Source organism: Arachis hypogaea, chromosome 17 (assembly GCF_003086295.3).
Source record: "Arachis hypogaea cultivar Tifrunner chromosome 17, arahy.Tifrunner.gnm2.J5K5, whole genome shotgun sequence".
In the NCBI taxonomy this organism is placed as follows: domain Eukaryota; kingdom Viridiplantae; phylum Streptophyta; class Magnoliopsida; order Fabales; family Fabaceae; genus Arachis; species Arachis hypogaea.
The window spans coordinates 82402350-82410632 of record NC_092052.1 but is presented as its reverse complement, the minus strand read 5'-3'; the positions used below and the strand labels follow the sequence as shown (position 1 = coordinate 82410632).

The following is an 8283-nucleotide window of genomic DNA, read 5'->3' as shown; positions in this document are numbered from 1 at the left end:
ATTGCGTTGGAAAGTAGACATCCAGGGCTTTCCAGCAATATATAATAGTCCATACTTTGGCCAAGAATTGATGACGTAAACTGGCGCTCAACGCCAGTTTTCTACCCAAATCTGGCGTCCAGCGCCAGAAAAGGATCCAAAACCAGAGTTGAACGCCCAAACTAGCACAAAAACTGGCGTTCAACTCCACAAATGGCCTCTGCACGTGCAACACTTAAGCTCAGCCCAAACACACACCAAGTGGGCCCCGGAAGTGGATTTATACATCAAATACTTACTCATGTAAACCCTAGTAGCTAGTTTATTATAAATAAGACCTCTTACTATTGTATTTTGACATCTTTGGACGCCTGGTTCTTAGATCAGAGGGGCTGGCCATCTCGGCCATGCCTGGACCTTTCACTTATGTATTTTTAACGGTAGAGTTTCTACACTCCATAGATTAAGGTGTGGAGCTCTGCTGTTCCTCAAAGATTAATGCAAGTACTACTGTTTTCTATTCAATTCATCTTATTTCGCTTCTAAGATATCCATTCGCACCCAAGAACGTGATGAAGGTGATGATTATGTGTGACGCTCATCATCCTTCTCCCTTATGAACGCGTGCCTGACAAACACTTCTGTTCTACATGAAATAAGCTAGAATGAATATCTCTTAGATCTCTTAACCAGAATCTTCGTGGCGTAAGCTAGAATGATGGCGGCATTCAAGAGAATCTGGAAGGTCTAAACCTTGTCTGTGGTATTCCGAGTAGGATTCGATGAATGAATGACTGTGACGAGCTCCAAACTCGCGATTGCAGGGCGTTAGTGACAGACGCAAAAGGATAGTAAATCCTATTCCAGCATGATCGAGAACCGACAGATGAATAGCCGTGCCGTGACAGGGTGCGTGAGCATATTATTTACTGAGAGGATAAGATGAAGCCATTGACAAAGGTGATGCCTCCAGACGATTAGCCGTGCCGTGACAAGGCATTGGATCATTTTCCCGAGAGATGACCGAAAGTAGCCATTGACAGTGGTGATGTATCACATAAAGCTAGCCATGGAAAAGAGTAAGACTGATTGGATGAAGACAGCAGGAAAGCATAGGTTCAGAGGAACGAAAAGCATCTCCATTCGCTTATCTGAAATTCCTACCAATGAATTACATAAGTATTTCTATCCCTATTTTATTATATTAAATTCGAAAACCACATAACTGTTTTATATCCGCCTGACTGAGATTTACAAGGTGACCATAGCTTGCTTCATACCAACAATCTCCGTGGGATTCGACCCTTACTCACGTAAGGTATTACTTGGACGACCCAGTGCACTTGCTGGTTAGTTGTATCGAAGTTGTGACAGACTGTAAAACTAGATCAGAGTATCTGGCCTAAGAAGCCATTACCAGAGATCACAATTTCGTGCACCACTATTGCAGGGTTCTCAGGATCATAAGCTTCTTCTTCATAAGAAGCCTTTTGAGTACTGTTGGATGCAACTTGCATTCCATTCAGACTCTGAGAGATCATATTGACTTGCTGAGTCAATATTTTATTCTGAGCCAATATGGCATTCAGAGTATCAACTTCAAGAACTCCCTTCTTCATAGGCGTCCCATTGCTTACAGGATTCCTTTTCAGAAGTGTACATGAACTGGTTATTAGCAACCATGTCAATGAGTTCTTGAGCTTCTGCAGGCGTTTTCTTTAGGTGAATGGATCCACCTGCAGAAGTGTCCAGTGACATTTTTGATAGCTCAGATAAACCATCATAGAATATATCCAGGATGGTCCATTCTGAAAGCATGTCAGAAGGACACTTTTTGGTCAATTGTTTGTATCTTTCCCAAGCTTCATAGAGGGATTCACCTTCTTTCTGCCTGAAGGTTTGAACATCAGCTCTAAGCTTGCTCAGCTTTTGAGGAGGAAAGTACTTGGCTAAGAAAGCTGTGACCAGCTTATCCCAAGAGTTCAGGCTGTCTTTGGGTTGAGAATCCAACCATAATCTAGCTCTGTCTCTTACAGCAAAAGGGAAAAGCATGAGCCTGTAGACTTCAGGATCTACTCCATTAGTCTTAACAGTATCACATATCTGCAAGAATTCAGTTAAGAACTGAAAGGGATCTTCAGATGGAAGTCCATGAAACTTGCAGTTCTGCTGCATCAGAGAAACTAATTGAGGTTTCAGCTCAAAGTTGTTTGCTCCAATGGCAGGAATGGAGATGCTTCTTCCATGTAAATTGGAATTAAGTGCGGTAAAGTCACCAAGCATCTTCCTTACATTATTATTATTTTCGGCTGCCATCTCCTCTTCCTGTTCGAAAATTTCTGAAAGGTTATCTCTGGATTTTTGTATTTTAGCTTCTCTTAGTTTCCTTTTCAGAGTCCTTTCAGGTTCTGGATCTGCTTCAACAAGAATATTCTTGTCCTTGCTCCTGCTCATATGACAAAGAAGAGGGCACAGAAAAAAAAATAATAATAATAATATGGATCCTTTATACCACAGTATAGGGATCCCTGTGTGAGTAGAAGAAGAGGGGGAGACAAAGAATGTAATATAATGGAAGAAACACAACTGTGAGGAGGGTTGAGATGTGAGATGAGATGTTAGTAGATGAATAAACAAATAGAAGGAGATGAGAGAGAAGAAAATTTTTGAAAATAATTTTTGAAAAGGAGTTAGTGATTTTCGAAAATGGTTTTTGAAAAATGTTAGTAATTTTCGAAAATTTTTTTTTTAAATCAAAGATTAAAATAATTAGTTAATTAAAAAGAAATTTTGAAAAAGAGGGAAGATATTTTCGAAAATCAGAGAGAGAGAGAGTTAGTTAGGTGGTTTTGAAAAAGATAAGAAACAAACAAAAAGTTAGTTAGTTAGTTGAAACAAATTTTGAAAATCAATTTTGAAAAGATAAGAAGTTAGGAAGTTAGAAAAGATATTTTGAAATCAAATTTTTGAAAAAGATATGATGAGAAGAAATTTTTTTGAAAAGATATGATAGAAACTAGTTTTGAAAAAGATTTGATTTTTTTAAAAGTCACAATTAATGACTTGATTCACAAGAAATCACAAGATATGATTCTAGAACTTAAAGTTTGAATCTTTCTTAACAAGCAAGTAACAAACTTGCAATTTTTGAATCAAAACATTAATTGTTATTGTTATTTTCGAAAATTTGGTATAAAAATAAGAAAAAAGATTTTTGAAAAATATTTTTAGAATTTTTGAAAATAACTAAGAATTTTGAAAAAGATTTGATTTTTTGAAAAAGATTTTGAAAAAGATAAGATTTTCAAATTGAAAATTTGATTTGACTCATGAGAAACAATTTGATTTTAAAAATTTTTTTGAAAAAGTCAATCCAAATTTTCGAATTTGATGAGAGAAAAAAGGAAAGATATTATTTTGATTTTTTGAAATTTTTATGATGAGAGAGAAAAACACTAAAGAGATACAATGCATGAAATTTTTAGATCAAAACATGTGATGCATGCAAGAATGCTATGAATGTCAAGATGAACACCAAGAACACTATGAATGTCAAGATGAACATCATAGACACAATTTTGAAAAATTTTTAATGCAAAGAAAACATGCAAGACACCAAACTTAGAATTCTTTAATGCTTAGACACTAAGAATTCAAGAATGCATATGATAAACATGAAAAGACACAAAACAAAAAATCATCAAGATCAAACAAGATAACTTACCAAGAACAACTTGAAGATCATGAAGAACACTATGAATGCATGATATTTTCGAAAAAATGCAAGATGCATATGCAAGTGACACCAAACTTATAACATGACTCAAGACTCAAACAAGAAACACAAAAAATGTTTTTGATTTTTATGATTTTCTAATTTTTTTTGGATTTTTTTCGAAAATTATATGAAAAAGAAAAAATAAGGATTCCAAAATTTTTGACATGAATCCCAGGAATCTTGCATTCTTAGTCTAAAGCTTCAGTCCAGGAATTAGACATGGCTCACTAGCCAGCCAAGCTTTCAATGAAAGCTCCGGTCCAAAACACTAGACATGACCAATGGCCAGCCAAGCTTCAGCATGTAATTCAGACATGACACGCCTGACATACTCATTCCCAAAGGAATCAGACATGGCTTTACAGCCAGCCAGGCTTCAACATGCTTCATGAAACACTAGAATTCATTCTTAAAAATTTTGAATAAAATTTTTGAAAACATTTTTATATTATTTTCGAAAACAGATGAGAAAATTTTAGAAATATTTTTGAAAAATTTTTTTGAAAATAAAATAAAAAGAAAATTACCTAATCTGAGCAACAAGATGAACCGTCAGTTGTCCAAACTCGAACAATCCCCGGCAACGGCGCCAAAAACTTGGTGCACGAAATTGTGATGTCCAGGCTCAAACAATCCCTGGCAACGTGAGCAACTTGGTACGCGCAATCATGATTACACTTTGATTATATAAAATTCATGGCTCTTTCTTTCCCTGGCAATGGCGCCAAGAACATGGTGCCAATACCATGGTTCACAACTTCGATACAACTAACCAGCAAGTGCACTGGGTCATCCAAGTAATACCTTACGTGAGTAAGGGTCGAATCCCACGGAGATTGTTGGTATGAAGCAAGCTATGGTCACCTTGCAAATCTCAGTTAGGCAGATATAAATTGATAATGGTGTTTTCGAAATTAATATAATAAAATAGGGATAGAAATACTTATGTAATTCATTGGTGAGAATTTCAGATAAGTGAATGGAGATGCCTTCGTTCCTCTGAACCTCTGCTTTCCTGCTATCTTCATCCAATCAGTCTTACTCCTTTCCATGGCTGGCTTTATGCAAGGGCATCACCGTTGTCAGTGGCTACATCCCCTCCTCTCAGTGAAAAATATGCTCACATGCTCTGTCACAGCACGGCTAATCATCTGTCGGTTCTCGATCATGCTGGAATAGGATTCACCCTCCTTTTGCATCTGTCACTAACGCCCAGCACTCGCGAGTTTGAAGCTCGTCACAGTCATTCAATCATTGAATCCTACTCGGAATACCATAGACAAGGTTTAGACTTTCCGGATTCTCTTGAATGCCGCCATCATTCTAGCTTACGCCACAATGATTCTGGTTAGGAGATCTAAGAGATATTCATTCTAGCTTATTTCATGTAGAACGGAAGTGTTTGTCAGGCACGTGTTCATAGGGGAGAATGGTGATGAGCGTCACACATAATCATCACCTTCATCACGTTCTTGGGTGCGAATGGATATCTTAGAAGTGAAATAAGATGAATTGAATAGAAAACAGTAGTACTTTGCATTAATCTTTGAGGAACAGCAGAGCTCCACACCTTAATCTATGGAGTGTAGAAACTCTACCGTTAAAATTACATAAGTGAAAGGTCCAGGCATAGCCGAGATGGCCAGCCCTCAAACGTGATCTAAGATAGCATACAACTGATCAAAGATTGTCAAAAAGACTAGTAAAAGGTCCTATTTATAATAAACTAGTCACTAGGGTTTACATAAGTAAGTAATTGATGCATAAATCCACTTCCGGGGCCCACTTGGTGTGTGCTTGGGCTGAGCCTTATCTTTCCACGTGCAGAGGCCATTTGTGGAGTTGAACGCCAGGTTTTGATCCATTTCTGGCGTTCAACTCTGGTTTTGGATCCTTTTCTGGCGCTGGACGCCAGAATTAGGCAGAGAGCTGGCGTTGAACGCCAGTTTATGTCATCTATTCTTGACCAAAGTATAGACTATCATATATTTCTGGAAAGCCCTGGATGTCTACTTTCCAACACAATTGGAAGCGCGCCATTTCGAGTTCTGTAGCTCCAGAAAATCTACTTTGAGTGCAGGGAGGTCAGAATCCAATAGCATCCGCAGTCCTTCTTCAACCTCTGAATCTGATTTCTGCTCAAGTCCCTCAATTTCAGCCAGAAAATACTTGAAATCACTGAAAAATACACAAACTCGTAGTAAAGTCCAGAAATGTGAATTTAACATAAAAACTAATGAAAACATCCCTAAAAGTAACTAGATCCTACTAAAAACATACTAAAAACAATGTCAAAAAGCGTATAAATTATCCGCTCATCAGGCATTCTCTGCTGCCCACTAGCAACCGTTCTGAAGTCACTATTAGATGAGCAGTGATGATCCATTGCGTCATGATGGGAAAAGAAGTGGAAGTTCATCAACTGATTTCAACTGAATTTTACAAAATTACAAACAAAAATTCCAAAGATGCCAGGTTGGCTTATCTAAGCTTGATTTCTATGCTCTGCAAGGACGCTGGAGTAAGGATGGGAATAACTGAGTATATCTCAGTTGAGCGACCAATCACCAAAGCATCAATGGAAAAACAACAAGCACAGGATGACCCCATCAAGAAGAGAACACAGGAATTTCTCCCAGAAATCCCCCAATCTGAATACTGGGAGTATCTTGAAACATCTATTACCAAAATGCAAGAAGCTATAGAACAAATAAAGAAAGAACAGAAGGAACAAAGTAGCATTCTTTGCTATTTGCTTAAAGAACAGGAGGAGCAAGGGCGTGATTTAAGGGAATTGAAGCGCCAGAAATTATCTTTTGAAGGACCAAGCACCCCGCAGATTAGAGGAACATCCACTTCCCAGAACAAAGGTTGTTAAATTCCAATCTTAGCCTTAACTCTGTGATAACTGTTTTTATTTTAGTTTTACCTTAGGAGTCATATAGTAGTAATTAGTATCTATATTTTTTATTTTATCTCCAATTAAGCTATAATTTAATTTTATCATCATCATTAAACATGAATAAAATAGAAGAATTTCTTTAGAATAAGAGGCAATATTTTTCGAGTTTTTAATAAGATAAATTCTAATTATTTACATGTGGTGGCAATGCTTTCTGTCTTCTGAATGAATGCTTGAACAGTGCATATGTCTTTTGAATTTGATGTTTAAGACTGTTAAATATGTTGGCTCTTGAAAGAATGATGAACATGAGACATGTTATTGAATATCTGAAAAATCATAAAAATGATTCTTGAAGCAAGAAAAAGCAGTGAATACAAAAGCTTGCAGAAAAAAAAAATAGAAAAAGAAAAATAAAAAGCAAGTAGAAAAAGCCAAAGCCCTTAAAACCAAAAGGCAAGGGTAATAAAAAGGACCCCAAGGCTTTGAGCATCAGGGGATAGGAGGGCCTAAAGGAATAAAATCCTAGCCTAAGCGGCTAAACCAAGCTGTCCCTAACCATGTGCTTGTGGCGTGAAGGTGTCAAGTGAAAACTTGAGATTGAGCGGTTAAAGTCAAGGTCCAAAGCAAAAAGAAGAGTGTGCTTAAGAACCCTGGACACCTCTAATTGGGGACTTTAGCAAAGCTGAGTCACAATCTGAAAAAGGTTCACCCAATTATGTGTCTGTGGCATTTATGTATCCGGTGGTAATACTGGAAAACAAAGTGCTTAGGGCCACGGCCAAGACTCATAAAGTAGCTGTGTTCAAGAATCAACATACTGAACTAGGAGAATCAATATCACTATCTGAATTCTGAGTTCCTATAGATGCCAATCACTCTGAGCTTCAATGGATAAAGTGAGATGCCAAAACTGTTCAGAAGCAAAAAGCTACTAGTCCCGCTCATCTAATTAGAATTTGAGCTTCACTCAAAAACTCTGAGATATTATTGCTTCTTAAATTATTTGTATTCTATTTTATTTATCTAGTTGCTTGAGGACAAGCAACAATTTAAGTTTGGTGTTGTGATGAGCGGATATTTTATACGCTTGTTGGGGTTAATTTCATATAGTTTTTAGTGTGTTTTAGTTAGTTTTTAGTTTATTTTCAGTAGTTTTTAGGCGAAATTCATATTTCTGGACTTTACTATGAGTTTTTGTGTTTTTCTATAATTTCAGGTATTTTCTGGCTGAAATTGAGGGAGCTGAGCAGAAATCTGATTCAGGCTGAAAAAGGACTGCTGATGCTGTTGGATTCTGACCTCTTTGCACTCGGAATGGAATTTCTGGAGCTACAAAAGTCCAAATGGCGTGCTTCCAATTGCGTTGGAAAGTAGACATCCAGGGCTTTCCAGAAATATATAATAGTCCATACTCTGCTCAAGGATAGATGACATAAACTGGCATTCAACGCCAGTTCCATGTTGCAGTCTGGTGTCCAGCGCCAGAAACAAGTTACAAGTTGGAGTTCAACGGCAGAAACAGGTTACAACCTGGCGTTGAACGCCCAAAACAGCCCATGCACGTGAGAAGCTTAAGTCTCAGCCCCAGCACACACCAAGTGGGCCCCAAAAGTGGATTTCT

At 37.5% G+C, this 8283-nt stretch overlaps 1 non-coding gene across 1 annotated transcript; it reads left to right on the top strand.

The window, feature by feature from the left end:
* Nucleotides 1–1791: 1791 nt before the first annotated feature.
* On the top strand, nt 1792–1899 carry LOC112767952 (small nucleolar RNA R71). The gene has a single exon (XR_003185391.1). It is a non-coding gene; the product is annotated as a small nucleolar RNA R71 (small nucleolar RNA).
* Nucleotides 1900–8283: the final 6384 nt, after the last annotated feature.